Raw genomic sequence first — 12955 nt, 5'->3', positions numbered from 1 at the left:
CCGGTTAGCATCCAAGCTAATGAGCCTGCTAAATGGCAGTTAGCAAGAGAGTTTTCTATCTCCAATAAAATCTTTGTTAAAATACATGTACAATACTGAGAACAAAATGTCAGCTGTACAGAGAAAACAGAAATGACCTCAGTTAACTTCCAGACTACAGTCTTAGCATGTTACCAGGCCTGTTAGCAGTTTGCTAGCTAATGTTACTGGAATTCATAAACTGGTCCTGTGAGTAGTCACAATATAAAACAGACCTAACTATGCCTTCAGTAATAATTCAAATGCTGAATTGCTGAAATGCACATTCTGCCTCAATAAAAGCTATTTCTGCTTCTTACAGGACGGCGTACAGTATATTGATGCTTGTTTTAGTGTTCAGTAGTTAATAGCTGAGTCTACTGAATACCTCAACAGTCTCACTGGCAGATGAATTATTACTCACACATGTACACACCCTCCAGCCCCCATGTCCTCCTCTTTTACTACAGCGTGACTTTTGAACACACCCGGCTTGCTGCCTGGGTGTAATGTTGTTGCTAGGCAACCATCTGCAGTTGCTAAGCATCCATTAATGAGAATACAACCATGTGCTGTTCAAGACTATAGGACGTTACATAGCCTAATGTATGTGGGGTAATGCAATATAAAACAATATTGCAAAATTAATTATTTATCTTCCCACTTTCAAATCTCTGCTACTGCACTCATTTAGCTAGCTTTCAAACAACCTGACAATGCAGATGAAGAAACGTTTTTAATACGATTTTAGACAATATGCAGACAAGTAGACTTAAATCTACCAGTTTCAAAGACAGGATCTGAATGAAACCAGGAGTGCACCATAATCTAAAAGACTTAATTCTAGTATAATCCCATTTTAGAGGGTTAAGTGACGTCTTTACCACAGACTCTGGGACTCATTGTATCGAGATAGTAAAACCATCTGTCCATAGACCATAGAAAACTAAACTTCAAACACAATTATGTTTTTGTAGGGAACGTATTTGCAACTGGATTAAGTTTCCAATGAACATTACAAGTGGATGATTTGTTGATAGATCATTTAAATGGAGAGATGCAAATACATTGATACTGAACTTTATTTTGAACATATTTCTTTTCTGCTAAAACCCTGCAGTACAACATCAAGTTAGTAAAGCTTTTTTATGTTTATGTTTAGGAATTCACACCACAGAGATTGGTTCAAGATTGTGGTCTTGCTGATAAAGGAAAGAAACATAACATAATTTTCGTAAAAACAAAACTCCACTTTTTCATTAACCTTAACCAAAGTGCTGTTCTCACTGGGCTTCCCACCCCACCCACAGGACTCTGGAGTCAAACGCAAGTTTTTGTTACGGCAGCTGTGTAGTTTGTAGGCCTGCCATCCACCCCAGCCACCTTTTTTTCTGCATTTCCTTAATTTATGTAGTGCCTGATTCATGTTAAAAAAATATTAGTATTGAAACTTAATTCACTTAAGTAGTCTCTGCAAAAACAGAATTTTAAGGAAGAAGGATGAGTTTTGTGCAGTCATGTTACAGGGACTTGCCTTCTACTTTGAAACAAAAAAGCATGTAAACATTATATGTAGGCATGTAGTGCGTAACTAATACAATGCTACCAATCATGAATAAAGCTACTGAATACATGGAAATAATTTAAGTAATTCCAAATAACAATTAAACATTTTAGTATGAGATATCATTTTAGAAATTCAGAATCCGCAGTCTAAGATATAATAATAATAATAATAATAATAATAATAATAATAATGATAATGATAATGATAATAATAATATACTTTATTGAATAAAATAAAGGTTGGACAGCTGCCACACAGTAAATATTGTAGCTACTATGGAGTTTCTGTGTCTTGTCCAATTGACCAACTAACCCTGGCCAGGTAATGCTACATTTACCTGATGAAGGAAAAGACTGCGTTCGATTAACATAATTTGAGATGAAACCAATTTCCAAACTCTTTTCTCTTGAATTAAGTCACTGAGTAATTATACAGTATATAATGTATTCCACCACATGCATACTGAGGCTAACAATGAATAACTGAGAGAAATGTTGAAGAACCACTGACCTCTGTCCCCCTCTGCTGACCACCAGTGTTTACAGCAACATAATTATTACTGTTTTTATTCCTGCCTCAGTCTGCAGTATGTCCTCCAGAACACCTGCAGAGTAGGATTTCAAAATAAAAGATGTTTAATTACAGAATAGGTAAATATCTTGCAACTTTAGTTTCTCTATTGATTATTGTATATTATTATATTATATGATGGAATTTATATTTTCCTGAACACGTACTTGCAACACAAGACAAAGAGGACATTAGCTGCTATTCTAGATTCCACACTTCACTGTAACTGTATGCACGTTTTCAATGTAATGATAGCCACCCTCACTGTAGTACTGTATACAACACAACAATACAACTGTATTAAACACAACAAACATTGCTTATTATGCCTCGAAAGGTTTTTGTGCGAAGCTCGTCCTTCTAACCAATCAGAGAATTTCAACCGCTTCTGCTGGATCAGTTTTGATCAGGTTTTAGCAGATGATAAAAGAGTGTGGCGGAGCAGGGAGAGTAAAGGGCTGGGTGGAGTGTGGTGGAGAGTGGTTAAGCTTCATACTAGTGTTAGCTTAAGTTTCATATTGTACCCTGGGTTTAATCTGTTCTTTAAATTCCTAATTCCCAACAAATTCTTTCTCCTAACATAGCTCTGTGCCAATATAGGTCAGCAGTTATAAACATTTTTTAAATGATGAACTTATTCTTCATTGTTTACATTGGTGACAATCGCAGTGTTTCCCACATGTATACTTGACTTATATGTGTGTGCTGAATGCCACCTGCATGAGTGACTTGCACTATATGGCTCTCACATGAATGGCTATAAGGTGCCTAGAGATGTTTGTGTTAAGATCTAAAGACATCACCATCTTAAAAACCACAGACCCCTGGCAGTTTGCCTACCTGGGGGTGGAACAGGTAATGGTAGCTCTTACGTTCCACTCTGCCTTGTAACATTTGGACATCAATTTTTAAAAAAAACTTATGTACGCATGTCCTTCAAGGACAATAGCTCAGTGTTCAACACAATGCAGGCCACAAGGCTTATTGTGAAACCTGATACTAGACTTTCTAATGGAAAGACCACAGGTGGTGGTGCTGGGTAACAGGATGTCAGCTGAGCTCACACTGAGCACAGGAACCACCCCCAAGGCTGCTGTCTGAGTCCATTCCTGTTCTTACTGTGCACACATGACTGCACTTCCATGCTGGACCACAATCTGATATTCAATTTCAGAGATGGCACAACCATCCCGGGAACAATAATGAGGCCTCGTGCCCACAGCTAATAGAGAAAGTCAGCACCACAGAGGAGAAAATGGCATGATAAAATGAAGCAGCTCATCCTAGACTTCAAGAAACTAGTCCCTTCTCTGCAACACTGGAACTGGCAGGAGATTTACAGCTTTTGTTTTGGCAGTGAAAGGTAAGGGAAATGTAAGTTACAATACAAAGTGACCTTTTTCTCCATACTATAGATATACTGTTTAGAACCCACTATCATATTTGGGAAATGTTTTTATTTTAGTTTAAAAAAAAAAAAGATAGACTTCAGTTTTTGGATCTGATCTTCATAGAAAACTATAAATACAAACATCTGCACTTAGACTCTAAGTTTTCTTGTCAATAGCAGATTATGAAGAAAAGTGTAAAGAGCCTTTAAGATACAGTTTCAGAAACCCTTGTCAAAGTCCAGGTAAAGCAGTAATAAATGTGTAGTGCCAGGTAGGTTGATCCAATCCATCAACTCACCCAATGGACCTGTAGCTTCTATAGAAACATGTAGTTTAGCCCTTGAATGCCAAGGTCTAATGGGAAATAATTAACTTTATAAAATAAAGTTTTCACAAATGTAACAGTGGGTTCCTACAGACTTTAGACACTGCGTTTGTTGAAATAACAATAACGTCTCCTGAATCTTGTTGGTCTTTCCATTGCTCAGTACATTTCCTCTAGGGGGAAACAAACTCAAGTTTCTGTGTATGTGTGGTTCCATGGGAGAGTAAGTAGATCAGGTGCAGAGGAACTGAGAGGTGACTCTACAAGGACAAACAGCACCATGTCATGATGCTCAGTGTGTGTGCGTGTGTGTGTGTGGAATCTTCACAGTGTGTGGCTGGCTGAGTGGTCAGATGAGACACTGCTGTCAGTAAACGGCACATCATGTGTTTAAAGAAATGCATAACATCAGAATTCAGACAGAATCAGTTCATTCCTGGTACAACCAGACTCAGCAGCTGATATCTCAAAACCCTGGCAAATGAAATCACATCAACATGACTAGTCTAGGAATAATCTTAATCCCTGTCTGAGAAAGAGTCCACTGGAAGCTTCTAGCTGCAGCTGCTAGATGTCCTCCTGCTCCATATATGGCATAGACACACACTAGTGGTTAGCTCGGCCCTGCATGTGTGTGTAATGTGTGTCAGTGTGCTAATCCTCCATGACAGGCCATCGGGAATGATGGGATTGAGTCGAAACATCCAAGGCTGCATCCACACACACACACACACACACACACACACACACACACACACACACACACACACACACACACACACACACACACACACACACACACACACACACACACACACACACACACACGCGCACGCTTGACTAAACCACAACACATACATTAAAATGATAGGTCATGTGTTCTGAAAAGAAAAGGTTTGGCTTTGTATGTTAATGTTAATGTTTGTTTATTTATGCAAAAGGAAGACAAATGGTTGGGAAAAGAACAAAACCCTTTTGTATTCGGCTAATATTGCATAATATACAATATTGGGCAAATGTAATAACACAATATGATAACACTAAATAATTTAAAGCTATGTAACTACAATACAGAATGGGTCAGGTTTCTTATCTCTGTTTACTTTGGCCTTTCTGTACCAGTTATCAGTGATCTCGCGGTAATGTACTCTATATACTGTATACACACACACACACACACTGTATCCAACTGTCCATGTCAAAATATATAATGAGTTTCAATAAAAAACACAGCTAAATGAATAAATACATTAAGACTTTGACAAAGTGATTGACAAAGTTATACATATTTTTTTCTAACAGAAATAATAAAAATAAAAAGACTTGACATTCTAGTTGTGTATTTGTTGATGTAATTTAAAGAGATTTCACCTCATGCTTCCTAAAGCTCCCACTAGAGCCACTTTGCTCTGTGAAGGCAGCAGCATGCACCATTGTATGAGATCTTACCGTTCTCCGCAATTTCTCGCATGGAATACTTAGAAGAATAGACTGATGAGTTTAATCAATCCCACCATAGCTGATGCTCCAAATGCTCAGCTAATCTAAAAACAGTCAGATTTATTGCTTCTTTAATCAGCAGTTGTCACCTGTGCTAACATAATTGCAGAAAGGCTCAATTAGCATTTTAAAAGAAACATACTTGCATTAGCAAACACAATGTGCCATTGGAACACAGAACTGATGTTTACGGATGATGGTCCTTTCTATGCTTAATTTTACTTTCCACTATAAAAAAAACTTTTGCTTTGAGTTACAATAGTCTATGATACGTCTGATCAATCTGGTTTTTATTTTAATGATCATATTAGTTTTTTTTTTTTTAAACAAAGAAATGTGTAAGTGACCTCAAACCTTTGAATGTTAGATTAAAAACCTCATAGTGATAGTGGAAAAAATATGTCAACCCTTAGAATACTATAATATTTTTTTGTGTTATTATTTTACTTAACATTATATTTGTTAATACTCTTGACTTAGATGAAGATCAAAACACATTTTATGACAAATTAATGAATAAAACCACAAGGTTCACATACTTTTTCTTGCCAGAGTATTTCTGTCATTGACAGATTGTTTCTTTTAAACAGTAATGGTAAGATCCAACACGTGTGAAGATGATCTACTGCAACTTTAAGTAAATCACACCCCTGTCCAGCTGAAGGTGACAGCCCATATTACTTAAATCTTGAATTCCTGAAATCAAATCCCTTTTGTGACTAATAAAGTTTATCTTATCTTCTTATCTTTGTCCGTTCTTTGCTATCACCTAACTAAAAAGATGCTGTTCGGAGCATGAAGACCTCATCACTGACCTCAAAACCACACTCAAAGCATCTTGTTATCCACATACTCACACTGAAGTATCAGGGACTGGAGGACTTGGAGAGCTTCTGTACTACCACCATCACCACTGAAAATGTAACTTATTCTTACTGTACATGATCACAAACACAGGAAAGCATAAATGATGAAACATACGAAATTATAGAGAGATCTGGGAAATGAAGGATCTGATATGAGTCACTTATAACAGTCTGCAGCCAGTAAATGTGACTCAGCGCTGACATGGTGAGAAGCTCATTCGTGTGAGTGTGTGTAAAAGACACACCATCTGTCCTCAGTTACTGCTCCATCTGACCTCCTCTAACTTGTTCTGTCATAAACACAAACCGGAGAAATTTGAACTCAAAGAGAACAATTCGTACACTTGGTCTCACTCATTCACTTGGACTCGATCTAAGAATGCACACTGAGGACTGCGTCTTCCAGAAAAGTAAAACAGTCCACGCTGTGGATTTTGCACCTTTACTTTAATAAATATTTGACATTTGGCATTTTTTGAAGAGTGCTAAATACTGCCTGAAAGCCATTGCAATGGCTGTGATTGCATCTGTATTAAATGAGTTGCAAAAGCAAGTCTGCTTGTGGCTGGTGGCTGCTGTTATTTGAGCGAGAAGCAGGCATAGGAGAAATAAAAGAATGCATTGAGGCTGGCATAAATATATGTTGAATGACGGATAGAAAAATAATTTCGTCTGTCCGGTGATTCAAATTAGAGTTGTTTGGTGAGCAACAGACTAAACTGAAGGAGCCACACAATACTTGCCATACTAAAATTCCTTGAGTCTGGGTCATTCCAGTGTACTGTAGCACACATTATTTCAATGTGGAGATCGTTTGTGACTCCAACAGTGTCATAACCAACGTTTGTGGTCAAATACACTGGGTCAGTCCGTGATTCATTGATTTTGAGGAAGACGGCGAGTGAGTCATAAGATATGTGAAATCCTTACTTGCATTAGAATAAGAAGATGTGTGTATGATCATTCCCCAAACTCTTTGTGGTGAAAAACGCCTCATTTAATCATGGCTACCATGTCTTCATCGGTTGTCAATCATTTAATTTTTCTCTCTATTTTTTAATATAGCTATTAACTAAACACTTATTCAAAACTATTCTTATTCTAAGTAGATATTAACCAATATAATGTGAGAAATGACAAATCAACCTTAAGATGATGATCTGGCCCCTATATATTCCAATTGAAATTTTGAGGGAACCTTCCTAAAATTGTCGTTATTGGTTGTGTAAACAAAGTTAGTATTATCTTATCCTCAAGATAATATGTACACTAAATAAATGTCCTTTGCAACTCTCTAACATGGCTCAACATATCTACTAATATTAAGGAAGAAAAAAGAAAAATCACTGAGATATGGATTGGTATGAAGTTTTGTGTTGAATTGAGTTAAGATTTGAGAATTGAGTTTTGTCTTCTCCTGCTATAAACTAGATAGTTTGAAGTCTATAGTAAGTAAAATGTCACTGTAGTCATGAAATATAGGACAGAATATTCAAAGTGATCCCTAATTTTGGTCTAGCCCTTCCAGAAGTTCAAAATTATTTTGTTTCCAGTGAAATATATCATGGCTTGGCTATGGATTTTTGTCACCTCTAAGTTGCTGTGGCTGAACACCTACTGTATAATCTGCAGTAGTAGCATGTAATTTAAGAATGCAAATTAATAGTTACTGCAGCTGTGAAGCTGAATGTTCCTGAACGACATGCAAAGTAAATTCAAATGATTCTACTAGTTCTACCTGTTCCAACATAATATTTGTTATTGTTTGTGCACCAGAGACGCCCTTTTATCCAGAAGCATCACCAGTTCCTCACATGATCAAGTCGTGCTGGGAGGTATTTTCCATCCTGTTTCTCCTTTAGGTCAGCGTCTTTTCTCAGAACTTATTCAAACAACTTATTCAGGAATACACCTGCACACACGCTAACTCCAGAGTAAACGTACAGGAGTGGTTTGTTTGACTAAGGCTTCGTTGAGAGTCAGTATGTATGTTTGTTATTAGCAATAGCTGAGTGCAGATGGCCTTGCCTTCAGCTGAACCCACACAGATTCTCACAAACTCACATGTGGCGCGCGCACACACACACACACAGACACACAGACATACACACACACTGCCAGCCTCTTATCTGTCTTCCCCAGAGGAGCCAATCCTGACTTCCTGCAATCGCTCAGGACTCCCACAGCTTGCCACATGCAGGAAATGTGTGTGTGTGTGTGTGTGTGTGTGAGAGAGAGAGAGTAGCCTCAAAAAGAAGTTCCTGTAGATAAACAAACAAAGGGCCAACTGATCTGCTCACCTTTTACACTGACTAGCTCTAAACTTTTTCACTTTTCCTAACACTCAATTCAAAAACACAAGGAGGCAGCTTCACACTGGTGACCCCCAGTGGCTATACGTGGAAACCATTTGTAATTCCGTTATAGAGGGTGGCTGAAGTAATTTGCCTTGGGTTCTAGCAGACAGCATTGTTCAAATACAACAGCTCCACTTTTTGCATGCCAGGACATCCAGCAAGCAAAAGATAAGTTTGTGGAAGTGATCTTTGCTGAGCTGCTGTCACACACACTCACAAGCTCTCTGCAACCAGGTGAGTAAGTGCTGTCAGCTGTACAGACTGTGACGTTATGCTATATGATAGCTTTGTTTTTTGTTTGTTAGTTATTTATTAAATTGCTGTTTTGCTACCAGTCTGGGTCTGGTCTTTTTGGTCTTCACAGTACAATAAAATAAAAATGAGAAAATCCAGTCTTTCATATGTAGCTATTTTGATAGTTAAATTAAACAACTAAATGGAATTGAGTTTACAGTATAAAAATAATCAAATAAAAAAATTAAGGGCAACTATGTGTCATTATAGTTCTGGAAATTCCACATCCACAGATCACATTGTCTACTGTTTTCCTTGGAACTACTTTCTTCCCTATGAATGCTGTCCACTTTGCCTAGACCACCACCAGACCTTTGCTGATCACTGTGCTTGTTTGTGTCCATGGTCTCCTGTTCCTGTAGTTTTTGCAGTCTGTCCATCACCACTCAGAGAATCAGGGGTTGCAGCTTCACCCATCCAATTATAATTTTTATGGAGACATTTTTAAATATAATTTTAACATTGATTGAGCAAGCAGGTGGCACTGCACCGGTGACCGTCACGCTATTATGATGAATATATAGGCTAGATAGTGTGTTGGTAAGATTGCCCCTGATGCAGGAGACACAAGTAGAAGTAGGTAGATAGGAAGCTGTACATCAGTTCTGTGCTGAAACACCAGTGCAGGCAGCAAACTCTGCATTTGCTATTTTGTTCTATTATTAATAACTTAAGTGGTTCAGTAAAAACACATAATATATTTTTTTGCACTGTTGTTAGATAAAAAACTTATTTTTTTTTTTCAACTTATTGAAAAATGGGATTAGTAAATCACTGATAAGTGGTTAAAATTGGACTGACACAGCACCTCTGCTGATAGATTATTATTCCCTGTGTATTTCAAGTTGTGCATATAAGCTTTATCAATTCCACACTGGGAGCATCCTGACAGGATACATTACACTACTGCATGGCAAATGGACTGCTTAGGACGGCAAACTGCTGAACAATGAAAGGTATATTACCCACTGCAATACGGAAAACTCAAAAGATCATCGAGGACATCAAGTCAGGTGGTCCACACTCATGGGAAATGATCCAGGACATTACATATTGTTCTGCCCATTTCTGAGAAGTCTGTGACTGTGATCCACATCAGGCAAAGCACATAGAACATTATTCTTGCTATTACTCTTTGTTATAAATATCACATAATATTGGTGGACAGGGCTCAATGTAGAGGTGAATTAGTCAGTCGGGTTTGAAAAAATGTACAGAAGAATAGATTTATTTTGGTGACTGTAAAGTGTCATAATAAATAGTCAATTTGTGCAGAGAGCATTGCATAAATAATCTGTCATGGTACATCACCATGGCCCTCAACCAGATTTTGTATTCTTTTAATTAGCACCAATGATGCTGTTCAAGTGATCTAATTAAACTAATGACTGACATGGTGGGGGGGATTTTAATCAGAGTCCTGTTAATCCAGACAAGAACTACAGGGTTAGGCAGATTAACATGGGATTACACCCATCTGCACCACCACTGTCTAGGGAGAGAAGCCAGATACAAGCTTAATACGACAAAGAAACAACTCGGAGTGATCGGTTTCTACATTCTGCATAAATGTAATAATAATAAATGTTTTTTTTACAACTACTGTAGCTACATATATAGCTAGATTCGTAAGATGTTGAACTGTATTGCTCCTTAGTGCTAAGAGGTATTTCCATTAATTTAAACGAGGATACTTCTCTGTATTATGCAGTACAGTTCACCAGCATCACTCAGTATAACATTATCACCTACATTATTATCACCTGGTATTCTGAAAGTGAGTTAGATGAGGGGAGTTTAACAAAACACACAGGAGGCTGCAGTTGCACAGTGCAAAACTGAAATGTGCAAACCTTTATAGTAGATTTCATCGTTATTGCAGCATCGATATCTTGTTCAAAAGGATGGAATATGCTGTCAGATGTATTTTTAACACCGAGTAGCTGGGCAAAGCTGATAACTCATCAAAATCAGCAAGGGTGTTCAGGACACACCGGTAATAATGCTGTTTTGGTGATACCATGAAACAAATTACTACATGTCAACCGGTAAACTGACAGGTGACTGGAAAGGCATGATGTTATATTTAAACCATTGACTGATCAACTGAAAACAAAAGATCTAGATAGGTAGATAGATAGATAGATAGATAGATAGATAGATAGAGCCAGTGCAGACACACTCAATGGCAGCAGAATTATGTACAGTAGATTAATAATTCACAGTGTTGTTAGAGATAATTCCATCACAGCCGCACAAAGGATTTCTATTTCTTGGCAAAACAACTGTGATCCACCAGCTGGCTGGAACACACATCCAGCCCAATACAAGCAAGCAACAGGAATTTTGAAATGTGCCCAAAAAATGTGGGAGAAACTAGAACGGGAGACAGCTGAGAGCGGGAAAAGTCAAATCCTTCAGATGCTGATCATTTATTCCATTTATTCGAGTTTGTATTGTACAGCGGTATATAACAATAGACTGGGATATTCTCAGTGTCAGTGATTATTCTCTTTATTTTTTTTGGTACCAGTCAGTATTTTTTTCCATGAATATATGTTCTTATAAATTACTATAAAAGCCAGTACAGTACTACAATAAATGAAATATTGATGTCTGGAACACTAATGCTATTCATGTTGCTAGCACTACTACACGGGCATTGTTATTTGCCTGACATTATGGCTATGCCTGGAGATGGGAGCCTACACACACACACACACACACACACACACACACACACACACACACACACACACACAAAGCATCTTACTACATCTGTCTCCACTTCCCTCACACACACACACACACACACACACACACACGGCAGGAAATCTAAATAAGCCCACCTTGGGTGTGTTTCTCCCTCAGTTCAGCGGCGGTAAGCAGAGCGTCACCCCGGCAGATGATAGCTCGGTCACGGTCGGGTTATTATCAAGCCCTCGGTGTGTGCTCCTCCGTAAATTCCCTGTAGGAACCAACGCAGTCGTTGTGCATGAGGCGAATCCCCCTCCTGCCAAGTCCCCATTCGTTACCGGAGGTGAGTCTTTTCGGTGTTAGTACCGTCTCATCAGTTCCCGGGAGCAGACTTTGTGACCATGATTTTCCTACCTCCGGTGAGCGCGAGCTGACGTCTGAAGAGCCCCGGTGGCACGAGTCTCCTCCGGTCGACGGGAGGTCATGAATTATTCATGAGAGGGGCGTGGTCAGCACGCTCACTTCGATTAGCGCGCGCCCGCGTGCGTCTGTGTGTGTGTGTGCGTGTGTGTGTGTGCGTGCGCGCGCGTGTGTGACAGACAACAACACAATCCCCGCCCACACAGCTGAGGCAGCAGCTGTCACGACGAGGGGCAGCAGAAGCACGACGACACCTAGTGGTCGAAGGACAGCTACACACCTACATATGCAAATCAGATCAGTGTTCATCAACTGAACTGTCAGTTTCTGCTGTAGGTGATGTCCTGCTGTCTAATTGTCTTCTTTTCTTTTCTTTCTTTTTTTTAACCAGATAAAAGCACATATTCCTGATGTGTTGATAAATGTTTTCATCTTCAGGAGGGACCAGCTGTTGTTTTTGTCCACAAATTCCAGCATGTTAGGTTATTAAATATGAATAGATCATAGCATTCAGCACATCAGCATGCCAACCCAAGCATTTAGCCTGAAGATCCACGGTGTCACTATGTGTTGTACATGGCTGTACACTGTTATGAGTCTGGACATATCAGAGTTATGGAAATTTCTTACTAGGGCTCAGATTTTTATGGCAATTCACAAGTCATTAAAGTAAATCAATAACATATCATAATCTGAACCACCTGTTCCATCCCCACAAACCACCAGGGATAAAGTCAAGCTAAAATCATAGTTAAAAGTAAAGAGAAGCACAGAGCCCTGAAAGCTTGCATTATACAGCTTAGTGACTGAAAACCATACCAGAGACAGAAGAAATCCTTCTCCTGAAGATGAAATCCCCACAACCATATACTGTAGAGGCAGCAGGACACATCTGAGACGAGCTTTACCACAGAGCAGAGCCACTGCACATGTGCAATAACCCACTGTTT

General features: G+C 38.7%; 1 protein-coding gene across 7 annotated transcripts in view; it reads right to left on the bottom strand.

Moving 5' to 3' along the window:
• tanc2a (tetratricopeptide repeat, ankyrin repeat and coiled-coil containing 2a) overlaps positions 1-12912 on the bottom strand; it is a 38325-nt gene extending 25413 nt beyond the window's left edge. The window contains exons 1-3 of one of the 7 annotated variants that reach the window (XM_026346737.1): positions 12825-12889; positions 11738-12285; positions 2096-2189 (exon numbers count right to left, since the gene is read on the bottom strand). The gene's annotated coding sequence lies outside the window, so the exon portion shown is untranslated. The other 6 variants (XM_026346745.1, XM_026346753.1, XM_026346761.1 and 3 more) reach the window with 6 other exon arrangements.
• Positions 12913-12955: the final 43 nt, after the last annotated feature.

This window comes from Anabas testudineus, chromosome 8 (assembly GCF_900324465.2).
Source record: "Anabas testudineus chromosome 8, fAnaTes1.2, whole genome shotgun sequence".
NCBI classification, from domain to species: domain Eukaryota; kingdom Metazoa; phylum Chordata; class Actinopteri; order Anabantiformes; family Anabantidae; genus Anabas; species Anabas testudineus.
This window is presented reverse-complemented; position numbering and strand designations above follow the sequence as displayed.